The 25,783-nt window shown below is 43.2% G+C and overlaps 1 protein-coding gene across 1 annotated transcript in view; it reads left to right on the forward strand.

Annotated features, from left to right (window-relative positions):
• Positions 1-25,783, forward strand: part of BCR (BCR activator of RhoGEF and GTPase) — a 98,216-nt gene that overhangs the window by 9,573 nt on the left and 62,860 nt on the right. The window lies entirely within an intron of this gene.

A 25,783-nucleotide genomic window follows, 5' to 3' on the forward strand; every position in this document is an offset into this window, starting at 1 on the left:
GCAGAGCTAAGGAAGGAGTGCCCATTTTGAACCCACAAAATGGGTGAGGCTGGAACAGGCTGTTATTAGAATAGTTTTAAGAAACCCAACACACAAAAAGCCTCCAAAAACCAGCAGATCCTTCAGTTGCCAACAGTCACATCTGCCTGTTCTTTTGAAATGGGCCAGCAGCTTCCTAGAGTAATCTGTTCTGAAGGAAAAGACCTTGTTCCCTGGAGCATTGGGCTCCAAATGTATTTGAGCTGCTCAGAAGTGACTGTAATGTGTGTGTTGTCACCAGGGAGGTGTCAGGTACAAACACAGCGCTGATTTGCTGCAGTGCAGTTACATCGCAGGGTACGGCTGCCCAGCAGGACAGCCCCTGGCTGGGCTCAGGGCTTCCCAGGAGAGGCCACATTATGGTGCTTAGAGTGAGCCAAGGCACAGAACACTTGTTTCTGTGACTGTTAGTCCAGCTGCCTCAGCTCATAATTCACTGCCTCATCTTCACTTCTGCTTTCTGCTGACCTAGAGCTGCTCCGGAAATTTTTTTACTGTGGCCTGAAGAGACATTGAGACATGAAGCTTCAGAAAATAATAGGCTCAGAACAGTAGATCACTGTTGGAAGACTTGGATGTGTTTTCTCCTGTCACTTCTCTAAACTGTCTCTTTTGTTTGAATCCTTTTAGGTAGAACAAGTATGGGAGTCCCTTCCCTGGGCAGGACATTTTTGCTTTACACTCTCCTGAGGTAGTCATTGGACTCCTCAGTCTAACAGGGGTGAAATCACTGACATCATTCTGAGAAAACACAATAATGCTGTCTTTGAGGAAATCATGGTATTTGGATGAATAAATTTGTCTTTGCCAGCTGTATCAGTAATTTACTTGAATGTCTAGATTAGCCAGCAGAGAATGTCCAGTTGCAAAATCCTACTGCAGTTCTCCCACCTAAACCTAATTGTGGTGGATACCAAAGCCGGTGCCTAGCTGGAATTAAAAGTATTGGTGATGGGCATCCTACACTAAATCAGTGGCTGAAGTGAGGACAGCACATCTTACAGTCCATTCCTTGTTTTACTTTTCTTATTTTTCTTGATTAGAAAGCTGACAAGTGAAATCTGAATTGCAAGTAGAAAAAAGAATCTGACAAGCTGTCAGATGAAAATTCTCTCTTTAGCCTGGGGACGTACACTACTGCTCTAGTCCTACTATTGATCATCTGTGGCTTCTGATATGTGGTAAATGGATATCAGCAAGAGAATGCTTTAGTCAAATCCAGAGTATTGTCTCAAAGGCTTCCTGAGCTGGAACAAGTGCCTCTCCGCTCACATAAGCAGCATCCTCAGGGGTCCTCAAGAGCTGCTTCAGACTCTGATAGAAAGCTGATGCACTTAACGTGAGCAATACACTGGGCTTAGCAGTCACCTGTATAATTGTTTGGGTGAATCTCTTGTTCAGCCTTTTCTCCACTGGCATCTTGCCTGAAAAACTTACTCAGGGGAATGAAGTACATTGAATAACTCATTTGAGTTCTGCTGTTGCCATCTTTGCCTTGCAGCCTCTGACTGTAATGGGCCCAGATGCTGCTCTGACAGAACTCATGAGGAGCATGTGTCTGATCAGGTGAGGGGGCTGGTGTGTGACAAGGAGGATCATGTTTAGTCCTTGAGTATATCCAGAAGAGCCAGCGAGAGCTCAGCTCAACAGGGAACCTGGAAACCATTCACTGTCTTACACTTATTCACAGTTCAGGTTTTTTTCTGGCAGAAGGGCTATTGGCAGGCCTGACTGATGATCCCCATGCTCTTTTCAGATGATAGGGATCAAGAAAATTCCCTGGTTTTCAGGTAAATTTCAGGTAAACCAGGTTTTTCAGGTGGTGTACTGAGCTACAGGCATGACTGCCTTCTTGAATTGATCTGTACTGCATGACAGGGATGAGAGACTGATGGCAATTTTGGGATGATTTACATGGTCTGGTGCTCTTGCCATTCAGATGAGGGCTGGTTTCTGCTTCATGTGAAAGCAGAAGCTCTCATGTCTTATGAATTTATATGAGGCCACAGTGAAGACAATTATTTTTCACTTTCCTGTATTCTTAAGTGATGTTTTAACACACAATGCAGAGAATGCAGACCTGTCACTTCCCCCATTTAGGCTTTGGAGAGGCACTTCCTCTGTTTGGCTTGCTGCATTTCTTGAATGTCCTCCTGAACACAGCTGGGCAGTTCCACAAACCCATAAGCCTTTTCTTTGGTAGTTGTTGAGAAACCACACTTCTTTGTATAGAAATATTTACATAGGATTTATACATCCCTTTGACCCTTCCTAATCCAAATTGATTTTGCAGCTTCTGAATGCACTGAAGTCAACTTGCAGTCACGGCACTGAAGTCAACTTGCTATTACCAGTTTCTGTGTATTGCTAAAAGGGTCAGTGTTCTCAATAGGAAAAAATATCAGGAAATAAGGTTTGCATTTGGAATAAGTAACGAGAAAAGAGCAAGAGAGCTTAACAAATTTTTGTTGTTTGTTTGGGGTTTTTTTGCTTGGATTATTGTTTTTGTTTTGTTTAATAGTTGAATACACCAGTGGCTACTTTTGAGACCTCTAACAGTGTCTTAAGAATGACTTGATTGAGGTCTTGCTGATGCCAGGGGATTTCTAGTGACTGTTTTGCTGTGAGTGAAGCTCCACAGCACTAGCTGTTTGTTTCTGTGTAACTACCTGAACCAGGATTTCCCAAGATACTTCAGTTTTGAAGTTTGGACTTGAGCTCTGATTTCAAAAGAGCTGATAGGGTCTTCAGAGGCTTAGATTATAAATGTTTTAAAACTGACATGCATGCAGGTTATGCTGTTTCAGTAGCAATACTGATGTGGCTGAGAGCTGGCTCAGAGCTATGCTGGGCAGGCAGTTCAAAACTATAACTTTGTTTTGAAGTTTCTTGTACCTCTTGGAGAGCTGTGTTAGCTGGCCATATGTATCTGCCATGCCTTCTGCACAGGTGCTATGGAAACACTAATGTAATTTGGAAAGCATGTTTATTTAATAATTCTTTCAGCTGTCCTGCATCTGCCATCCTAAAGGGGAAAATGGCCTGAAAAAGGGATAAAATGGTGTTTACATCAAGACATCAGATATGTTTTTTTCCAGTTTGCCCAGTCTTCTGAGGTAGGACTCTATCAAAAAGAGTTTTGGTTAGGTAGGGTTTTTTCAGTATTCATGGAGAGAAGAATATGTTTATTTTGTCTCTGGAGTGTCTGAGACATTAGCAGAAGGTGCCTTACTCTCTTCTGGGCCACTGTCCCCTGGCAGCTGGGGCTGTGTCACACTCTGGTGTGATGGGGCTGTTCCAGTGGGACTGACCTGTCCTGTGTGCTCAGCAAACGTGCCCTAGGCCTGTCCTTGGCTACCCCAAATTCACTCAGCCTTGAGCACTGACCTATACATAATTTGTTGTGGTCTCTGCTCAAACTGAAACACGTACTAATGTGATCTAAGCTCTGCTTTGCTCTGTGCTGAGAGGTAAACTTAATAAAATTTCTACTGCAGATAAAGGGTTACACATCTTCCTCCTGTTAGTGTCCTCCATTCCAGAGCATGTTAGAAATCTCAGCATCTCCACTTAAAGCAAAGAAGGAGACCTGATTATCTGTTATTATCTGTTATGTAAATGTGTTCTGAATATATCTGTGCACAAGAAGAATCTGAAGAGGAAGAATTTTTAACTTGAATATTTTATTCTGTATATAGGTGTTTCAGACTGGTTTCAATATATGTGCAAATATGCACTGATGCAAAGATACAAACAAATTTAGAGAATTCTGCCTAAACTCTATAAGGATCTTTTCCTTGTAATTATACCAACATCTGGGTGAGGAAGCATTTTGATGCTAAAACTGGTTTTCCCATTAATAGACGCTTGCAGTGTAGGGCTGATGCACATTGAAACAGGTTTGTTTAATAGTCTTTAATAATTGGTTGCTTTGTGGTTGTGTTTTTTAGTTTGTAAGGAAACGAGTAATTTGCAAGTTTTTTTTCCAAACACATGTAAAGAATGAAAAGGGAACTTAAAAAGAAAAACAGCCTTGGGTTTATAGCAAGCTTTTATTTTAATATAGTGATTTGCATAAATAAATTTCCAAGTGTGTTAATGAGGAAATACGCAGCTCAGTCTTTTGAGTTGTTGAAACTCAGGGTTTTAGCTGAATTTTGGTGAGCTCTAATGTACTGGAATCAAATTTGGTGCATTTCTCCTGGATCACACTTTAGTTAGTAAATTGATTAACTTCTTCGATAGGTGTGTGTTTAGAAATTGGTTTATATCCATATTTAATTTTTAAAGGAAAATACCGTAAAAAAACCCCAACAAAACACAATGGAAACACCTGATTTCTCTTGCTGGAGGGCTTGCCCTTTCACTGATTGCTACAATTCATGTTTGCTTCCACTATTTCTTTTTTTCTGCTTAATTCTGTGTTCATATTAACTCATTTAGTTTCCTCTCTAAGTAAATAAATCTGGATTTTTTTTGCCTGTGGCTATGGTTGCTGCTTGTGTGTTAATATCTGGGTTTTCTACTTCCTTTTTTTGGCTTATTTGCTTAAAATTTGAAGTACAAGCTGCCTTGTCTTACAGCATGCATCTGTGTATGTCTTCCAGTATTTTCGTATTATGCCCCTTGAGGCTAAATCTCGATTTAAATTGTCTCTGGTGCTAAAGCCTCATGCTGTGACCTGCTGCCCTGTCAGTCGTGCCAGCAACTGCTCATTTCTAGGTTCACGCTGAGAACTGGATCAGGGAATTTATCTGTTGCATTTTTGGGGGTTTTGTTTGGTTTCTTTTCTGAGCCAATATCAATCAAATAAAAATCACAAGACTCACACCCAACCAAAGCAGAAAACCCCTCTCACCGTGGATCCTAATCTATCCTCCTACAAAGGTTGTTGGTAGAGCAGTAACTGATTGGGGCAGAGAGGAAAATGCCATGAAAGGCAATTTACACCTAAACCCCCAGTCCAGGACTGTTAATTTAAATAACAATGGAATGTTAATGCTGAGAAGTCTTGTTTAACTTCAGCAATTTCACTTATGACTATCCAGCTGCTTTGGGGTTTCACAAAGAGGTTTGGGGTGTCCTTTGAGCAGAGTACCTCTTCCCCAAGCAGATGCTTTGTTTCTGCTGCTGGGGGAGCGTGAATGAGCAAAAGCTGCCTGAGAGCTTGTGGGTATTTGAAATTGTTTTGTAAAAATAAACCCAAGTGGAATGCTAGCACTGAAAATGGGAGTATTTACAGTAAGTGTTTGCTAGACAGACCTGGTGCCATCCTGGTCTGTATGAGTGACTCCCCTTCCAGTTGCCTGTGTAAGTACTTTGTGGTTTCAATTACTACATCAGCAAATACATTGACTGCTTATGACCAGGAGAAAATTAAAAAAAAGATACAATTATTCTCTTTTACTGAGACTTTAAAAATGACCAGCTTCTGCCAAAAGGTTATTTAGGTCTTAAATCATCTGGAAGGAGGACAGGATGGATGCCAGGTCAGCAGAGCTTTTAGAGTGAGTGGACATCCTTCAGTAACTTGTGTTTGCTTTTTTGGAGTGTGTGTGTGAGTGTTCATGGATTAAGATTTTATATCATTTTTTATGATGTAATTACTGTAATGAGGCGTCTGTAGTATTAGATCTCATAATTGTGTGAGTATTTTCCCTTGATGAGAGTTTTAGAGGTCATTCCTAGGCCTTTTTACATTTGTTTGCTTTGAAATATAAAATGTCATGTCATGACCTAATAGTGCAACTAAGATTTTTGTCAGATAGTGTGATTTGCTTAAAAAACTCAGTCTTGAACAAGGAGAGGGCAAGAGTCCCCACCAGGAGAAAATACACATAGCTTCCAGCATTGAAACATCTTTACAGTTTCTCTGTTCAGTTTTATTTTGAATGCTTATGTGACTCCAAGATAAGACTTCTATTTTTACCTGGGTCTGCTGGCCCTGCAGAGATTTGTGAACTCTTCTGATTTAACTCTGCTGAATTCCTGCCTGTGCACCAACCAGGTGCTACATTTCTGGCTTCCAGCTTCTTTTGCTTTTTCTGTTCTTGTTCAGTCCACAAACACGGAAAAAAAAAATGCCCCACCCTGCTGACTCACTGAGCCCAGAGTAGTCCCTATATTCCCGAAATAGGATTACTATCTGAGGCACTTTGAGCAACTCTGCAGAGCTGGGTCTGGTTCTCTTCTGTCGAACCTTTGAAAAAAGCTGATTTCTTGTGCTTGGCTGTGTGCTCTGCCTCAGCCCCAAGGTGATTTCCTTAGCTCGTATTCATTTAAAGGGCTTTTGCAACAAATGCAACTGTTGTAGAAATCAACTCGTATGTAGAATAATCCTTTTAACAGGTTTATTCTGATTCTCTGTTGGGTACTTAAGTGGATTTGACTGCATCGTTTAATATGTCCTTGAAGATGGCTCCAAATGAAACCTGTCAGAGTGTGTCCTATCTCTGTGTGCATACCAAGTGTGCCTGGGAGATGTCAGCCAGTGCTGTAGGCAGTGGGGAGGAGTTGCTATTTGTAGGGGAAAGCTGGGAGTAGCAAACCATTCCTGCTATTTAACACTGTGCTGTCTACAACTCGATCTCTCAGACAGTGCTGAGAAAACCTCGTTGCTCTGCCAGGACTCAGCACCCTGTTACAAAGGCAAACTTACGTTCTTTTTCCCATTCTTCTCCTCCTTGCACAGCCTGCAGGTGTCCAGTGGCTCACCCCAGGGGCAGCTGTACTATTGAATGTATCCCTTTAGCTTGATTTGCTTTGGGATCAAAGGACTCTGTGAAGGCAAATATCAATTATTAATTCTCCCTTTTAAAAATACACAAAGTGACACACTTTTTCTCTTCAACTGAAATAAACAGTGATCTACTTTCTGTCAGCAATGCTGTGCAGCCCTGTTGAAATGCCCAAGTTTTGAGTTCTTGTAGATGAGTGCATCCTGGAAAGGACCGTATTTGGCAGTGAAATAGTCAGTAAAATGCCTGGAAAAGAACATTACAACCTTGAGCACAGCCCTTTGGAATGTAGCAGGTTCCTGATAAGGCAAAAATTGGGTGGGTGAATGTTTTTCAGAGAAGCAGGCAGGCCTGGAGAAAGGAAGAGTGTTAAGGATATTGGGAGTCCTGTGCTTAGAAAATCCTGGGTTTTGTTTTAAGTATACTGAAATATAGTTTTAATAGTATGAAAACCTGTGTGAAACTTGTGATTAGGGTCAGTTAACTTACTTTTAAAAGGATAACCTGTCATTTTATGTTACAATGTGCTGTATTGGGGGTTGGCTTAAAAAAATGCATATAAAGATCCTATACCTGAGGGAATATACCTATACTTGGGAATAGGGAGGAGAAAACTCTGGCTAAGATTTTCTGCACAAAAGAGGAAGGATACACACTGTTAAAACAGGGACTTTCTTTCCATACATTCTCTTCCACTGCTGTATTGATATGGGCTTGTTTGTTCTTGGGATCTGCAGGTGTTTCAGCTGTATGGGTGCATTCCCTGTCCATCCAGGGAAACTGAGGGGTTTTTTTGTCCAAGATCATCTACAGATGATAGATCTGGCATCTTGACCCTGAACGTCAGTTTCTGTTTCTAGAACCTACTACATATATGTCATCCATGATATGAGGTGCTAACACTGTTGCTAAATTACCTTTATCCCCTCTCATCTCTGCCTGTGGTGGTCAGATCAGAATGGTTTCACCTTTCTTTTCACTGGTTCTGCCAGAGCACTGCTGTGGATAGGGCCTAAAGGGCTCTAGTTAGCTCAAAAGTCATCTCTTTTGTTGGCTTACACTGCAGTATTTGGATGATAAAGAACCATACTGGTGACCACATCTTTTTTTATGTAACCAACCAAACAGCTATTTTTTTAATTACTAATGCATGTAAATGAACTGAAGCTGTAAAGCAGTTTGTGTTTCCTCCTTACTGGGAAGATCTTTTGTCCTTGTTTTTTTCTCCCAACATTTCTGTGGCTTTTGGCATGGTAAAATCCATGGATCTGACTTTTGTTCACTTACTGCAGTGCAAGAGACACTTCTTTTGACCATATCTGGTGTTAATTGAATGGTACTATGCAATACAGAAATTTTGTGGCAGGAGAATATTTCAGGGAAGTCCAGTCTATTCTCCCACTGAGTTTGCTTAAGAAAATCAACCAAGCCTTTAGCTGGCAACAATAAAGGAAACAGGAATTGAAAAAATTCCATTTTTCCTGTGCTACAGGATTGACTGCTAGAATAACCGGCTTTTCTCATTTGCAGTTCTCCAAAGGCAGATCTGTGTGTTGGGGGTTTTTAGGGTTGATGTTTGGTTTGGGGTTCCTGTTTGTTTGTTTGTTTGTTTTTGTTATAACTGCTTAGAAAGGTGCATTTACAGTAAAGGTAATTTGTGTTTCAGAATTACTTACTAACCAGTAAGTTCCTGCCAGAACAGTACTCCCCTAAATTTTAAAGCCTTCCAGGTAGGTCTCATTAACATTCTCTTGCCAGATCTGTGAGAGAAGCTGGCGTACTCAGCCAAGAATGCAACTGTCTTGTGATCTGTGGTATCTTACCAAGCCTAGAAACTTTCAGTATCTTCCTTGCAGCAGCTTTGCCCAACATTTTCACTGTGTGTTTGCCTATTTATACATTTTGCATATGTTATTTTTTCCAAAACTCCTTTATTGTGTGCTCTGCTTGTTCTACCTCTTAAGGAGAACTTTAAAATCTGCAGTTGCTGATGCTCTAAATCAGCAGCTCCCTAAACCAGTTCCTGCGGTGAGGCTGTTTACAGGAGTATCAAGAAATTAGGTGGCACTGTTCAAAGGAAAAAGAAATACCCAGCCCTCAGGGAATGTATGGATTGAGAGGAGCAGTACCTACACAGCTCTCTTGGCTCTCCTGAGAACAGCCCTGCTGAGCTAAGCCCTCCTGCATGTGCACCACGTGTTTGTTCCCCAGCATGGCCTTTCATCTGCACAGTGGCACACTGCTGGAGAGGACAACACCCTTTTTTAGCTGGTGTTGGGGGGATAGCTGCCTTTCCTAATGCTATGAAAAGGACAACCTGGTTTATGCATTGAAAAGCTGTTCTGGTGTTACTGTCCGTCCTGCCCAGCTGTGTGGTCAGATGTGTCTGATATTGAGCTTAGGATCCTCCTGATGCTTTGCAATTATTTTAGTTGCTTTTTTCTTCACTGCTGAAACACTTCATTTTTGCAGTCCCATAAAGTGAAGATTACATCTGTCTGGGAGCAGAAATGAATCTTCTCCAGAACTGATTTCTCTCCTTGTTGACAGTTTTTGGTTGTGATGTTTTTCTCCCATCTCAATGCCCTTTACTCTTCAGGTATCCCTGGTGTCTATGTGCAATGTATAATTCAGTTTCATGTGTAATTAGTTTCCTCTTTGGTGTTGATTTGTCTATCCTGAGCCTAATTAAACCTTAATTGCTCTCTGATACCTGTGTAAGGATTCTTTCTGAGTATGATTTGCTGCTGCACAAACCCACACTCCCTTGTTAGACTAGCTTAGCCATACCCTGAGCTGGCTTAAGACCAACTTTTATTTCAGAGTCTTTGTGTGCCTGTCTCAACTCTGTGTTTTTTATCTTTTATTTCCCTCCATCCCTTGGCCATCATCTGCTTCTACTGCAGTGCATTGTCACCTTTGGGGCAGCCCCACAGTGTGACTGGCAGAGAGGAGGTTGGGAAGGTTGCAATTACAGCAGCAGCCTTGGGGAACCCTAGAATCATGTGAATAGGAGCATGTGAACTCTTGGAGGGGGCTAATGGACTTGGCAGAGATTCTTCTGACTCTGCTTCTGCTAGAACAGTTATTCTTTATCCTTCATAGAGAGCACGTGTGTTTGAGTATCAGGTGATGGATGGGAGTCAGGCTGTAGTAAAGAATATATGAACAGAGAGCAAAGAGCTTTGAGATATCTGAAAAAAGTGTTAAAACAGTAAAACTGCCCTTTATCTACTCAAACCCAGTGCTACCCTTAACCTTTGATAGCTTTGTATTTGTTGTCCTCAAGGGTCACCATACTAATACAAGTTGCAGAAGAGCTGTGCTGAGGAGCAGAGTTGTAGGAGCATGCTGCATCTGAGTTACAACCTGCATCAAGAGGGTCTGTGAGACTGCTGCCAGCACATTTGTAAGCAAAGGCTTAAGGAAAGGGCAGTAGTTCTGTGGATTGCATCCTTTTAAATTGTTGTCAGACCCTTTGGGGCTTTTTTGTTTTGTTTTTTCTCTGACTACCATTTCCCTGAAAATCACACATCCAGTCCTGAGGTGGTAGGGACACAATGTCTACAAATCAACAGCGTAACAAGAAAGAGTATCTGAGTTCTGTTGCTCTGCTTTTGTCTCTAAAAAATGCTGTGGCACCATTTCTAGCTCCAACATATACAGGGAGGGGTTTTCCAGAACAAGTTGTTCATGATCCAAAATGGACCAGCCAGAGGGAGGGTAAGTAGCTGTCACAAACCATGAGGAATAGGTTGCTTATCTGATCCATTCTAAAATGTGTAATCTGTCACAGAATCTGGGTATATGCTGGAGGAAAAGCCGTGTTTACGTAACACCTTGGAGGGTGTGCAAGAGAGAGGTGAGGCTGAGGGGGGAAAGAGCTGACATTTAATCCCTTGCTTGCTGAACCCTAAAGGTTTGCTTTGTGTTGGTCTGCTCCCCTGCACTTCCCTCCTACTTTAATGGCAGTGTTGAATGACAAATGGAGGCAAAGCAGTGAAAACAGGAAACATAATCCCTTAAAAATAACTGGTGGGAAAGGAGGAAAGAAACTGTAAATAAAGGAACCCCTGCTTTTATGGGGCAGCTCCACAGAACAGCTAGCAGCTTGTCAGCAAGAAGGAGCTGATATTCCCTGGGGTCACCAGAGAGTTTTTCTGAGCTCCTGGAAGGGTGAGGAAGACCTAAGAGCAGAGGAGCTGTGTCTGCTCTGTGTTGTTTTTGTTGGTTATTTTGGTTTTTCTTCTTTTTTAAAAGAAGGTTTAGAACCACTTGTCTTGACTACAGTGTGAGGTTTGGCTGGGATGTGACTTATATCCACACATTGTTGTAGGCTGCAGAGACCCTCATTTTCTCTGTCTTTGAGGGGCCAGCCTTGCTTCTGTATTGTCATTTGGTCACAGAGAGCAGAAGGGGTGGAGGGGAGCTGGCTGCAGAGCTGTGTCTGCATAGGGAGGGACCTGTTCAGAGCAGTGAGGAACTGCTCAGCAGGAGCAGTCTGTGTTGCCTCAGACTGGTTTTCTCACTGGGCTGTCTGGACCCTGGTTCTTGTTTCTACTGTGTGAGACGGGGTGGGAGTGCCACAGCTTTATTGCACACCCAGCAGAGTTTCTGTTTGAGGGATGGACAGAAAGAGTTATGGTGGGCACAACAAAAATCTCTGTCAGTGGAGCATTTTAGGAGGCATCACATTACTGCTTGGCAAGGCTGAGGGCACAAGATTTCCAAAAAAACTAGATCAAAGATGCCAGATAGAGACATCCTACCAGTTCAGATGGTTTATCTTACAGGTCTTTTGATGCCATAGCCTTGGGTGGGTGTTGAATGGAGTGCCCTCAGTGGGAAATTCTTGAGGTTGAATGAAAGTGAAGGAAGGAGAAAGGGAAATCTCTAGACCACTCTTACACCCTTTGTGAATAGCAGGTGCTGAGTAGCTTGTGGAGAAGCAAGATTCTCCTGTCACCCAGCCTTTCCAGCTCCAGCCTCCTGTCACCTTGCTGGGGACGGTAAATGCCATTTGCCTTCTGGCTGTGCTGATTGCTGTTGTACAGGAAAGCCTGAAGGGAGCAGGATCCCTTTGGAACAGCACAGGACAGTGAAAGAAAGTGGGACTGTTGAGGGGGCTTTGCATCTCTGTCATCTTTTTTGTGGAAGATGAAGGTGAGGATTTTCTTCGTAAGTTGTTTTGAGTGTCACTTACTGCTAAGGGAAACCAAATCCATGGCAGAGCTGCCTGTGGATGTATCTGAAGAGCGCCCTGTGGTAACTCCCTTCATTAGGAACAGCCAAGGGCACTGCCAAGCTTTGGCTGGGTTCACATGTCCTAGTTCATTTTGGTTTGGGTACCTTTCCTGAAGCAAGCTGGGCACAACTTTGCTTTTTTTTCCCCTAAATCTGTAAGGATGAGAGAGCTGAAGCAGCTCTGTAATATTTCATCTGAAATAGCTAGAGGAAGAAAGTAAGTGACATGGATCAGTACTTTGAGTCCTTTGTTTCCAAGTGGAGCCCATGTAAATAGAAAAATGGTTCCAAACCTGTGCCCAGGAAGTGCCAGGTGAAGACTGGTGGCCACAGTTGCATGAAATGTGGCAGCAGCTTGGATGCTGCAGAGTCTGGGCTCAGTAAAGGGATACAAGAAAGATGAAAAAGTTGCATGACTCACCTGTTTATTTCTTGTTTTCTTAGGGCTTCTGTTAGTGGGGTGTGGATCTATAGTAGTGTTAATTTAAATGTAATTAAGTCAGTGTTAGAGAAATTTGCCTGTGCATATTTTTAGGTAGTTTCATCCACTACTTGTATGTTTGTATATGTTTAAAGAGTTTGAGAAATACTGTTTGAGTGGCTCTGGCACTCCAGCTTCTCTGCAGCTATGCTTCCATTCTGGACTTCCTCAGAGTGCTGCTGCTTCTGCATTTGCTTCATCTAACCCCTGTTAATCTGAGAATTTAGTGCACAAACTTCTGCTGCCTGGCCTGCCCCTTAAGTTTGCAAGAGTACATGCAGAAAACAGCTGGTGGGACCAGCTGTGACAGCATTAAAAACCAGAAGGTGCTGTCAAAGCTGAGCTGATGTTCATTACCTGAGCTGTGCTTTGGAGTGAAACTCCCTGCTTAGCTTGAAAATTGCAGGATAGGCCTGAGAGGAGTGTGATAGGTTTCTACACTTGAGCATCACTGCTTCCCTGAGTTTAGAGGAGCAGCAATTCTTTAGCTGAAGGAACACTGGGGACCAGAGGAAGGCACAGAAGAGTTTTTAAAAGGGAACACACATTCCACATGTTACCACTGACTGTGGTAAATGTTACCCAGGCATGTTTCGTTGGTTCTCCTGTTGTCCCTCCTATGTTTACTCAGCCAGTTTTGCTTTTTATCTTACATTTTGTGGCCTGAACTTGGAGGACTTGGCTCCAGGGAAAGCTGCAGTTTTTCCTGCTGCTTAGACTCCCTTTCTGTGGCCACCACCCTCCAAACTCCCTGCATTGTGCTGCAGCTGGGTTCTGCTGAGAGCTGTCACCTGTTCAGCTGCTGCTTCCCTTCTGTGGCTTTCTCACTTGCCACTTGTTGTGACCCAGCTGTTGCCAGTGGAATGGGAGCTGTCACACGCCCTGGGGTGGCATCTGCTGCTGCCTCTGGGGCAGGACTGGGCTCTCTGGCCACATGCCAGGGCTCACTGCCACTTGGGCTTGTTCCTGGCCTTTGTCACCTGCATCTTCCTGAAGCCTGGCTGATGGAAGCTCTGCGTGACTGAGATGCTTTTCAGCCAGGCTTCTCTCCCTTTTCTCAGAAAGGCTGCAGGCAGGTGAGACTGTACTGTGCTTCACTTTATTTTTTTTTTTTTTTTTTTATTTTAAATTCTGCAGCCTTAGGTGGACTTTCCCCAGATTAAACATTAGCTCTCAGGATAAATACCTGCAAGCTGGGAGGAAGGAGAGGATGCCAATACATGGCATCTGTGTGCTTGCTCCATTGCCCCGTTTTCCCCGAGTCCTTTTTTTGTCCTTTGCTGATGCTCTCTCCGGGGTGTGTTGGGGAGAACCCCCCTGCTCCCAGCCCCCAGGGCTCTCCCTGCAGCTGCCAGGGGAGGGAGGCACAAAAGCTGTCTGTGCCTCGGGAGACAGCTGATGGCTCAGCCGTGCTTCACAAACTTGTGCTGTGCTCCAGGTGCTGGGCGGGGGGATGAACACTGCTGCTGTTTCCTTGGGGACCGCTGGGAATTTCGGAATTTTTTTCTGCTGTGATGGGGAGTGACAGAAAGGGATCCTCCACAAACACGCTTTAAAGGATCTTCAGCTTTTTCCTGCCCAGTGTAGCAAGATGGGATTTCCTCTGCCTGCCACACAGATTAGTTTGTTAAAGAACTGTGGACTGCTTTTGGAGCACAAGTGCCTTTGCTGAGATTGCTGTGCACGTCTGGAACAAGGGTTATTTCTCTCTTAAGGGGAGGATTTTGGTGCCAAAATTTACATTTTGAAAGTTCTGTGCATTGTCTCAGTGGTACCCTGTCACTTGAAAATATTCATCACCTTCAAAGAGATTCGTGAGGGTAGTTCTGAGCCTTTCCAGAGAAACCTACCCTAGAAATCCGTCTATTTGTCCAGCTCTGATTAACAGCCCTTTGGATCAGTTTGGAATCTGTTGTAAAGTGTGCAGGCAGATTTTGTCCTTCCACATTTGTTTCTGTGGGGAAGGTGGAGAATGGTGAGAAGTGGAGAAGAGTGTGGAAGACGATACTATTTTTGATTGTGATGGGGATACAGAGAACTGCATTGTGTAAAGGCTGGGGTGAAGGAGTATTCATCTTTGATAAGAGCCTTTTTCTCTGTAGTCTTTGTCTTCAGGTACTGCTGAGAGTGTGCCATCTCCAGGTACAAAGGAGTGACTTAAGGACAGTGTAAAGTGTGACAGAATTTCCTGCTTGTGTTTCAAATAGGAATCTGTCACCTTATTACATGACTATAGTTTGATTTAAAAAGCTTGAGAAAATTACTCCTTGGATAAAAAGTCATTGAAAGCTGTGAAGATGAAACAAAAGTGAAATTGTCTTTCCTTGTGTTTGTTTTCACTGATAAACTTCATGCATCTTCTGGCAATAAATTAATGCTCAACAGGAACAGAATGGCTGGCTCTCCTGAGGTGCAGTCAATTCTGTAACTTTTACACTGCTGAAGTCAGTGACACTCAGAATGACACTTGGTATCTGTTACCAGGGTTTCTGGGTTTAATTTAGCCTTTTTTCCATCTCCCTGGCAAAACATGAGCTGGTTCTTGCATTGGCTTGTTTCTTTCTTTCGGCTTAGTGGTAACCACACCCAGAGTTCAAGTCTGAGCACACTTTACATTCCTAATTCTTTAACTGCTGAAATATTGCTCAGAAAGTGCCAATAAATTTGTTTGGGGGAGTATTTTTTTTTTTTCCTGCATGAGGCTGAAGTATCTGGGGATGTACTGTAACCTTAAAAATCTAAATGTGTCACGTACATCTGTGAAATCTGATAAAGAGGGTTTCTCAAAGCTCTGCCTGGCAGCTTTGAAGCATTGTCTGGGTGAAACTCCATGGTTTAGAAAAGCCCTGTAGGCTCTGAAATCCTGTTCATTGTCTCATGCTGATTTGTCCATGTGAACATATCAGAAACCCTTCTTGCTCTAAAGACACTGGTCTACAGAGTGTGACATCATATATTGAAGTCTGATTCCAGAATGTCGTGATGCTAAATAGTTACAGCTGAATGAGTATGTTCCCTTTGGATTAGGTTTGGTTAGGGATACACTGTCCTTGGGAGACTGTGTCCTCTTCTAGCTGCAGAGCTGGACTTCAGAATGAAAGTTAATGGATCATCTGAATGGAAAATCTGTATCTTTCAGTTTACTTTTTTTGTATAATTTCTTCCCCAGTCTGTCTTAGACAAGGTTAGATTTTATACTGAAGCTGAAAACTGGTATGAGACAGGGGTAGTTTATTAAATGAGTTGTTACTGAGGCTTTCAAAGTCAGGATTTATGTCTGAGCAGGAGGCCAGACTGCTGGTACAGCAGAGTGATGTTCCCATAGTGCTATCCACTGGACTGGCAAGCCATGTCCTCTGCTGCAGGAGATGCTCCTTCCTGCCTTTTGGCCTCCCCTCCTCTCTGGGGATGCAGTTTTGCTGTGATCAGATCCCAGCCTGCAGAGATACCTACATAATTTCTTAATTCCGCATGTCAGAGCAGCAGCATGTAAAACGTCATGTTGCCTCTTTTCCCTGTGGTGATGTGTAACTTGTGACTGTGCATGGGCCTGGCATCAGGCAGGTTCTTCCTTGGAGCTGCCATCCATTCATTTTGGGCTGTGTTGCCTCTGGGGTAGCTGTTTCCAGAACCATCTCCTTGCTGCACTCCTGCTCTGTCGGTGCCGACTTAACCAGACTCACGGCTTGTTCATTGTCCCTTCCTTTGATGTCTCTGCTGCCACTGTAAGGTGATACAGAGGGAAAGAGGTTTTTATCACTGCAGTAATCCTCAGACAGCTGGTTCTGCTGCTGGTGAAAAACTACTTCATACTCTCCAGGAGGCTAATGTCTTCAGAATTTGTTGAATAACTGTGTTATGACTGCAGGCGTAATAAGCTATAATTGCAGATAAATGCAGGTACAGGTTGGTGACTGACACCATTTTTGTGCATGCATAATGTCCTTATCTGTGTTCTTTTGGATAGCTGTTGCAGTCTGGTCTCACTTGCTCTGCTGTGGCAAAGTCAAGAAGCTTCTTCCCTAGGAAATCTGGTTTTCCAGTGTTCAGATAGCAAGGCAGATAGACTCCTTCACGTGTGCTATAAAAGATGTGCTTCTCATGTTATGGTTTGCTGTGAACACGACCATCAAATGTTTTAAAAGTCCTCTGGAGAAGGTTAATAGTTTTTGTGGGTTTTTTTGATAGTGCAATGTGCAGAATATTTTATGGTTCAGCAGTAAGGCCTTTTCACATTTGTGTGGTGCATAAAGCGTGAGCTCATTTGAAACTCTTGTGTCAGAAAATACACAATCTCATTCATTGACATGCCAGGGTTTGACATGCATTATTATCTGTATGCATAATGTTAATTTGCTTGTTTAGGAAGCAAAGAGCTCTGACCCTGGAAGGCTTTGGCACTGGTTAACTTTTTTCTGCTTGCCAAATGTCTGAGCCTTGAGTGGAGTGGTTTGGTCACCTGGAACATCACAGCTCTGCCACAACTGCCCATAAAGGTGAGAATTATCCTTTCTCAGCCTGTGCAGAGGCTGCTGCAGAGTTTCTCTTCCAGAGTCAGTGTAAGGAAGCAATGGCTGCTGCAGAACTCTGTGCAGGCCCTAATTTCCCTAAATATTTAATTGCATGGTGTAGGTTACCCATTGCTGTGTGTCAGTGTGGTCTTTGCTGTGTGTGTGTGCTGCACAGTGTGCTGCTCATACAGCCCCTGAGCTCACTGTGTGCCTTGTCAAATCTGAGCCCCTGCTCAATTACTTGCCCCAATCATTGCCCCAGGGTTACTCCTTTTCATCACTGAAGGGCACTTTCCTGTTCATTTTAATTATGAGTGTTTCTTCTTTCTATTTTAAATAAAATGATGTATGTTTTTTTTCTAAATTGACAGGCAGTCTTGTAGTACACTGTTAGGAGCCATTGATTAAACAAAATATTTGGATTTGCTTTTGGTTTTTTGTTTGTTTTGTTTGGGCTTTTACATAAACATTTTAAAGAACTGTAATAGGTCAGAGGATCTGAGAGATCTTAGCTGTGCCTGCTTGTGCATACTGAGAGCATCTTGCTTTGTGTTTGTGTTTCTGGAGGAGTGATTTTGTTGTTCTAATTTGGATAATTCTGCAAATTACTTGTCTCAAGTAATATGTGCTTCAAAGCACTGAAATACTTCACTTTTTAGTTTTTCTTCTGACAAAATGTTCTGAAATATAGTCCCACTAGCTTCAGTGAGAAGAACTTTCTCAAATGAATTCTAAGAATCTTTTCCTGGTAACAATTTCTTTCATATTGCTTGTTCCTGGCCCACAGGTATCTCAGACTTTTCACCGAGGGGAAGAAATGGTCTCAGACCTGACCATGTACATTTTTAAGCTGTAGTAAATCACTGTAGTAAATATTTCAGTACATGATGTGTAGGGATCACCTCAGGAGTTCAGTTTGGAAATGTCTCTGAAGTGCAGACTATGTGCTGAAGATCAGGGCTGACAAGCATCCACACAGGATTTGAGTTAACAGGAGAAACCAGCTTGGAAGTGGAAGCATAGAGAAAATCTACTTGAAGTGCTGGGCAGAGTTTTGATCAACAGAGGACATTATTTGAGTGCAGAAACATTGTCTCAGCTGTTTGACTAAGAGTTTCCAAATGTTTGATAGTACAGACTTGTTTTCTTGCTTCTCATTTCTGTGACCTTATTTCATGTTAAGTCTAAAGATGGAACTCCAGATTTGTAATGGCAATTGCCATGCTGATAGCTGTCTTTAGGAATGTGGCAACAGCTAAAAACATTGCAGAATGCAGCACATGAGCATAAATGAGAAACACAGTTGTTGAAATGGGTTTAGGAATTCACTTAATCTGCTTCTATATTTCTCCAAATGCTGTCTGTCTTCTTCTGTTCCAGGGGACAAACATTATCTATAAGGATGGGTGGGGGTACAGGGGATGCATTAGAAGTTCATCTGTTCTGTTCTAGCTTGAGGTGTAAGAAATCCAGGCTTTACAGTGCCAGGATGCTTGGAGTACATTTTCTGTGCCTGTGGGCAGCAGCATGCGCAGTTAAGGGGCACTGAGTAAGTTTTCACACACCCTTCTTAAATCATACTATTGTATTTTGGGTCAAAATAAAAGGCAGGACTTCACTTCCTGGCATTTGTTGAAGGACTAGAACTACAGTATATTTTAAATGCCCCCCCCACCTCTTCTTTTTTGCTCAGTGATGTCTTTGATACTCTTTAAGAGATTCTGCTACCTGTGCCTCCCTGCAAAGGATGAGATGGCAAAGCTTCCTGATCTGTTAGACTGTGGTCTTCAAATTCCTTGGTGTTAAAGGGAGTTAATGTGGCTAAAGGCTGGTTTGAAAAGCTTTGCTAGTTAAGTGTTGCTCTCCAAAGAATGGTTATGCACATCAGCTATTCACCCTCAGTTTTCCTCGGGAGGAGAACTAATTTTCTGTCCTGCAGAATTATAAGATTTGGTTACTTCCTGTGCCTAAAGTAATGTGCCCTGCTGCTTAAACCTTGTTAGCAAGCTTAGACTTGCTGAAGAAGCATTTGCTTCTTCTGCTCCTCAACCTGTCAGGTTTTCAGATTATCCTTGCTTGTGTCCTGCTCGTAAAGCCAGGTGGAAAATAATAAAGCCCCTCTGCTTATCTGTGGTCAGCACTGACTGAAAGGGAGAGCTTATCTCTCCTCCCCATGTGTCCTAAAGGAAGCCAGACTGAAGCAATGAATCCGTTCCTAACAACAGGAAAACCCGAATTTGACTTAAAGGGGATGATTGATTGGAGAAAACAAACAAACAAAAAAACCCCAGCACGTACTTTGGGACTGGTGTCAAGTGGCTGAAGCTCCATTTGTGTTCTGCTCAGGTGTGGCAACTGCAGAGCTCCCAGAGCAGCACCAGCAGTCTGGTTATGTGTGCTGGAGGTCAGAGTAGCATCCCACAGATTAATTTTTATTTGTTTTTTGAAGTTTCATTCTGGAGAAGCATGTACAGCAGGTTTCAGCTGAAGGAAGAGCAGAGGCTCTGCTGTGTGTGAGCAGAGGGGCGGTGCAGGATATGTTCAGGGGCTGGCTCAGTCTGTGTTAACCTTCCTCACATGTCAATCCCGTGACAGCAGATGTGATGTTGTATTCCAGGGTATGATTTCAGGAGAGCTGCAGGTTGTGTGGGAGGCATGCCCTTATACAATGACCTTCCTACCTGTAAGCTCTCAAAATAATAATGCATAAGTGTTCAGGAAGATGTCAAGTCAATTACTGTGTAAGCTTGTCTGAGGACCAGCTGCTGGGACTGGCATCTGTCAGGGGGATGTGGAGGGGTAAAAACTGGAAAGATAATGGAGTTGAGACCAAGCAGATTTTGCCCTTGCAGAAGCTTTGACTAAAGGATTAGTAGTAGAAAAGGTGAAAAAGGAGTAAAGTACTGCATCCAGAAGAGCTTGACTGCAAAATAGCGCATTGAGAGGACAATATGCAAGATTTTGGGGGTCCTAGGTTTATGTAATTCTGCAAGTCTTGTGTTATGTGTGGCAGTGTCTGTTGCTTGTTTCTATAGTAACTTAAAGCTGTCTGGTTTTCCTTGTCTCAAAAAGCTGTTCCTGAGTGATGCTTTGGAATTTCTCTTCTTTGCAATTGAGTAAGTCAGCCCTTAACTGTATGGGTTATCCTAATTCACTTACCAAACCCTCCCTGCTATGAAAAGTGCAAGTGAGAAGTCTAAGAAGAGTTCCTGTAGGAAATGACTTTTGCCCAAAAAACTGCAAATATGTTTTTTTTCTAGCTTTTACTTTACAGTTCCGAGTATAGGTAGATGTTATCTCAGTTTAAAAAAGGAGAAAGTCAAGGCATTGCTGGGTGATAATCTGGCTCTTCCTGGAGTCAGACTGTTCACCTGCAGAGCAAATGACCCTGATCTCAGCTGTTGTCTTTCTGTAACATGTCCTGAAAATAATGACTGAATAGTAAATTCACTACATCTATACATGTTAGAAAGTTAAAAAACAATGGAAGGGCTTGGGGTGTTGTTTAAAAGGCCGTATTTCTAAAATATCATGGCTTTTCCCTATTACATGAAGGGAATTGCTGTCCCAGATGGCTGGACACAAAGGGATTTGGTGTGCAGCAGGATTTTGTGCCGTGTATTGTCTTAGTAACCATGGTGCCACACTGTCAGACCTTGCAGAAGAGTTTCCTACATACTTTTCCAGTGCTTGTTGTGAATCACTGACTTTTTTTTTTTTCTCAGTCAGGCTCTGTACATCGAGAAGATCCAGAGAAGTACAAGTTCATGGTGCCAGTGTCATGAAAATGAACTGCCCAGGTGATACTGGAAGAAGGGCTATTTTTTGCCAGCTTCCAGGGCAGTCTGATTGTGCTCAGAAAGCTGTGATGTTACAAGCAATTGAATTTAAGTTACTGGAATACTTCTAATTTCCAGCAGTCCTGGAGGCGTGGAAAATGCTTTCTGCCTTGGATTTGCTGCATGCCAGGACTTCTTTTCTCCAGCTGTCATTCTCAGAGAATCCACCTTCTCTTTGCCATCCGGTCTTTTTGGATTGAATTCTCTGTTTGTCACCAGCTCTTCTACCCTTCCATGTCTCTTCAGCTGAGATTTTTGTTCCTAGCCTTGCAGACAGAAGTGTACCTAAATTAGGCTTTAGTCCTCCTGGTTTGCTGCTCTAGTTCAGCATAAAGCTGTTTCCCTGTAAATCAGTTTTATCCTTTGTGGTGGAATTTTGATATAATTCTGATGTTACCAGGATCATTAATTAGCCACTGCCAGGAGAGACATTAACTTACATGTGTGTATAATCTATTACAAAGGTGACACTGAATGTGTTCTCAGGTAAGGGAGAAAAAGGTTTCAATTCCTTTAATGGGGTAAAAATCTCTGTAGCCAGGAATTCCTGACCCTTTGAATGGAATACTGAGGGAACATTCAAAAATTACTGGGATTTGTTTGCTTGTGCAGAAGAAAGTTGTTTGATGTGTCTCCATTTGAAGCAACTGCATTTTAACTTCTGTTCCAAGCTTTTTCTTCAGTCTTTTCTTCCGTTTCTTCTGGACAGTACTGCAGGATGTCTGTGCTTCGTTTCTTGCAAGGAGTGACATCCCCAGAAATGCCACTTCTTTTTCCATGTCCAAGCTCTTTTCATCCCCGACTGAGAGCTCTGTAGGACCACGTTTGTGGGCTCTGCTGTTAAAAGAATGGAAAAAGTTTTGGCATTGGTTGCCATTGGTATAATACTCCTTGTACCTGGCATGAGAACAGAGGGGAAGACTAGCACTGGGAACAGGGAAATAGGTTTGACTAGACCTGTTGTTACCATTTAAAGAAACTAAGCAGAAGGGGCTTGTCCAAGGTGGTTTCTTCCCTCCCTTTTATCAAACTCAATAACCATGGACAGTGGAGAGGGGAGAGATTTAAATTACCCAACAAATAGATAGGGAGTAGCTCCTGACATCAAAGCTTCTATTCATGTCTTCTCCTTGGCCCTATTAATTGAGCTGGTTTTGGTAGGTTCAAAATGGGAATGTGGTGTTTTGAGGCTGGGAACTAAACCACAGAGCTGAGCTCACTGAGTGCTGCCTCAAGTTTTGTGGCCCTTTGCTTGCTGCAGATGTGGAGGGCTGTGTGCACGACCCACACTGGCATTCTTAGGATTTCTGTAATGTATGGACAGTATTCAGGAGGAAAAGCAGATTATTAACAGAATTTGAAGGAGGTGGGATCTTCACTGAAAGTCTCCTCTTCCAAGTTTTTTTACCAAGCTGCATGGGGCAACCTGCTGAGCTGGCAGCTAGCTTTCCTGGCCTCGGCAGCAATAGGGTGTAACCTCTTCTGGGTCTTGCCAGCATTTTTGTAAAACAAGGATAGAGAAAGAGGAATGTTCACATCCAAATACTTTTCCAGCCTTTTCCAACATTGTGGGCTAAGCAAGAGGAGTCCCAGCTTTTTGGAAGGCAAGAAAAAGCTTTACATTCTGTTCAGAGAGAAGCAGTGAGGAGAGGCAAACTTGTCATCTCTAGAGGGCAGGTTAGAGAGAAAGTACTGGTACTGGCAGAAAGGGATATTTTAATCCTGGACTGTTCATATGCCTGAAAGGTGAATTTGGGTTTGAATAAGAAGTTGTACATCCAGAGGAAAGCTCATTTTGCAGTGTGGTCATCCTAAGTTTTAGCTGAGGAGTGGATTCATGTCCTTGGAAGGCACAAGCCTGCCTAATGCCACCTCGTGCCCATCTCTCCACATTCCCAGTTACAGGATGGAATTGCCTCTGCTTCCATGGGACAGTGGGATCTGCTGCTTGTTTATCACACCTGGTGGAGAGCAGCATCGATCCCTCGTGTCCTTGTGAGGCTGTGCTTGGGATGCCAAGGCCTGCAGGGTTCCACCTGTGCCGTTTGCCTGCCCTGGAGTGTGGGAGCAGGGCCTAAGCTGCCGTGTTTGAGTTCTGCTCTGGGGTTAAGGCCCTTCAGGTGCACTCTTGGTAGCTGTAGAGTTAATTCTGTCATTTGACAAGGCCCTCCTGCTGCAGTAACTGCATTGCCCTTCATCCCTAGTGAGCTGGACTGTTGTGGCTGTGTTCCCTCCTGTCTGTGCCATCCCTCCTGCTAGGACAAGGGCCAGCCTCATGTAAAGAGCCCCCTCTGAGAGTGACTGATAGCCAGTAATCCCTTTAGAAAAGTCTGTGTGTTGTGAGTGTTGTGCTGCAGAGCCCACTGTTACTAAATTTTACATTTCACCCTTGGCTTTTTGCCAGGTCCCATGGGAACCTTGGTTTCCAAGAAGCAGTTACAGAAAGGGAATAGTGGCTGCTCTTTGCTAGGGATCTGTCAGGCAGTGCTCATCCTTCCCTGGGAGGAGAGGGAGGCAGCCCTGGAAGGAGTGTTAGGCTCAAATCCTCCTAAGCAAGACTCAACAGCAGCAGGGATAGTTTGTGGTACTCAGTTAAAATAGTCCCTTGTGTGAGCACTTCAGGTCCTGAGGCTCTCACTGCCTTTGCTCCTGTGACCCTTTGTACCTCTCCGAAGCAGAGCAGGGTGTGCATGACTTCAAGGTAACGTCAGGTTTAGTCCCAGACTAAATCTCCAGGCTTGGGAAGAGGGACCTGGCAATTGAAGGTCCTGCCATGATTAGTAGAGAACAGGACAGTGACTAAGGACCCAAGTCCTTGGGGTAACATGCAGGTTACGTGATGTCCAGGCCATTGCGCTGCCACCCTTTGATAAGGCTTGGCTGTGCTTTTTGGTTTTGCTCTTCTTGTTCCCTTCCCATTTGTCAGCATCAGGTGCTGTTCATAGGTGCTGGAGAGCTGCCTTGTAAGAGCTGAACAGTGTGAGGATCCTTGTGCTCCTGCTGAAGAGGGATGTAGTAACCAAAGGCAAGAGACCCATGTGCTTGGCACACAACTGAGGATCGAGTGCTGTAACCTTTGAGATGCAGTGGCTGGGCACAAGGGCACGCTGGCTTTACCTTGCTCACTGGATTTGGCCCTCAGCTTCTTGAAAAATTTGTGTTTAGGTTAATTAATACACATGGATCAGCAGTGCAGGTGATTATGAAACTTTCCATTTATTCCTGAGCTGTTACATTCAGGAGTAATATGCGAGTAAGTTATGCTTGTTTTGTTTCTCTTCTGCTCGTTCCCATCTGTTAAAAACAAACCCTTAAACAAAAATGAAGCTATTCCATCGTCTTTCATCTCTGCCAGGCTGCTGTTAGAAGACAGCTTTGCCTTTATAAAGTACTGAGGTCCAGCCCATTTTTATTTTAGGATAGAAGAGACATAAAGCTTGCTTCACTTCCTGCAGCTCCTGCTGTGTGTAGCCACTTGTGGTCCCCAAGCCCTGGGCTGCTGATGTGAAACTAACAACTTAAACGGTTGTGATTATTAACAGGAAGAAAGTGCCCGAGGATATTTGTCATCTCTTTTGTGTGAACTGTGTTTCTTCCATTACAGCTTGATGTCATTCTCTGTGGCATCTTTAACACCTGCTGTTTTTATAGTCTACGCTTATTTGATTGAAAGCTTCTTGGCCAAGAATCTAGGCTAAAATTTGCTCAAATAGCTTCAGTCGAAGTCTTACTTTCATGAGTTACTTGGGCTTGTGAGGTACCAGTGTGGTCCCAGAAATTCCCCATTTCAACTTACCTTCCCAAGATTCCTTCTTTTTTACTGTTAATGTTTTCGGGTTTAGAAGGAGAAGTTAGTATTTGGGACAGAAAAGGAGCCCCTTGAAGGTGGTGATTGTTGTTTTATGGTAGTGATGTCCTGGATGGGGTTTCCATTGCCACATGCAGCTTTTGTAGTGAAATATGTGCCCACTGAGCTGTGTGGGTGCCTTTTATGAACTATATAAAATCTAGACTGGGGCATGCCCCACTCTGAGGAAGTAAAACAAATCCCCAGGTTAAGGTTTCTTTTTTGGGGACTGTCAAACCCTCTTCTTGGGGCAGGATCAGACTTTCTGCTTTATGTGAGTGGATGCTGTGCTTGAAATAATTGCCTGGCTAGTCCCATATGGCAACTTAAAAGTAGTGTTTCTGTCTTTCTGCTGTAGTAATATTGACAGGAATCTTGTCTTATCCTATGAATTCTTCAGTATTTCCAACCTATCAAAGTGTGTGAGTCTGTCAGACAGTGTAGTTGTTGTTTAAAATTGCTGCTGAAAATTAAAGGAAGCATTAATGCAGGAAACGTAGCGGCGTGCAGAGGTTTTGTAGAAAACAGTGACTGTGCTGTTGAACAGTATCTGCTCTGTGCAGCTTGCAGGCTGAAACGTCAGAATTTCTATTTCAGGGCTGTGGTAAATTGCTTGAAGCTTTTTAGGGCTGGACCAAGCATCAACACAACACGTCTTCCAAGTTTCTGTAACAGTCCCAGTAAAGCAGTATCTAAATATAGTGCTGATGTACAAGTGTTCCATTCTTTTCCCCTGTTGTGTTTTACTTGCTTCTGGTTGTACGTGTATTACATTTAAAGATGGTTAGGCTTTTCTCTGAAGTTTTCACTCAAAATATTTGACTGTCTGCAAACATGAGATGAAAGGCAAGAGATGAAAATAAATAAATACGTTTCCTTTAAAAGGAATGAAGATTGGAGGCAGCTGTGCTGCATGGAGAAGTGCAGCCATCCTTCTGGGCGTGTGCTCCCTTACTGGCACAGAAATTAGCTGTATATACAATTTACTCAGTTCAGAGCAAGTATCTGGGCCTGGCTAATCTTTTTCCCTTTCAAAATGGTCCAGTCAAGTCAGAAACCATAGCCTGGATCCTCTCCCTCTGACA

Source organism: Cyanistes caeruleus, chromosome 18, assembly GCF_971803275.1.
Source record: "Cyanistes caeruleus chromosome 18, bCyaCae1.hap1.1, whole genome shotgun sequence".
Classification (NCBI taxonomy): Eukaryota; Metazoa; Chordata; class Aves; order Passeriformes; family Paridae; genus Cyanistes; species Cyanistes caeruleus.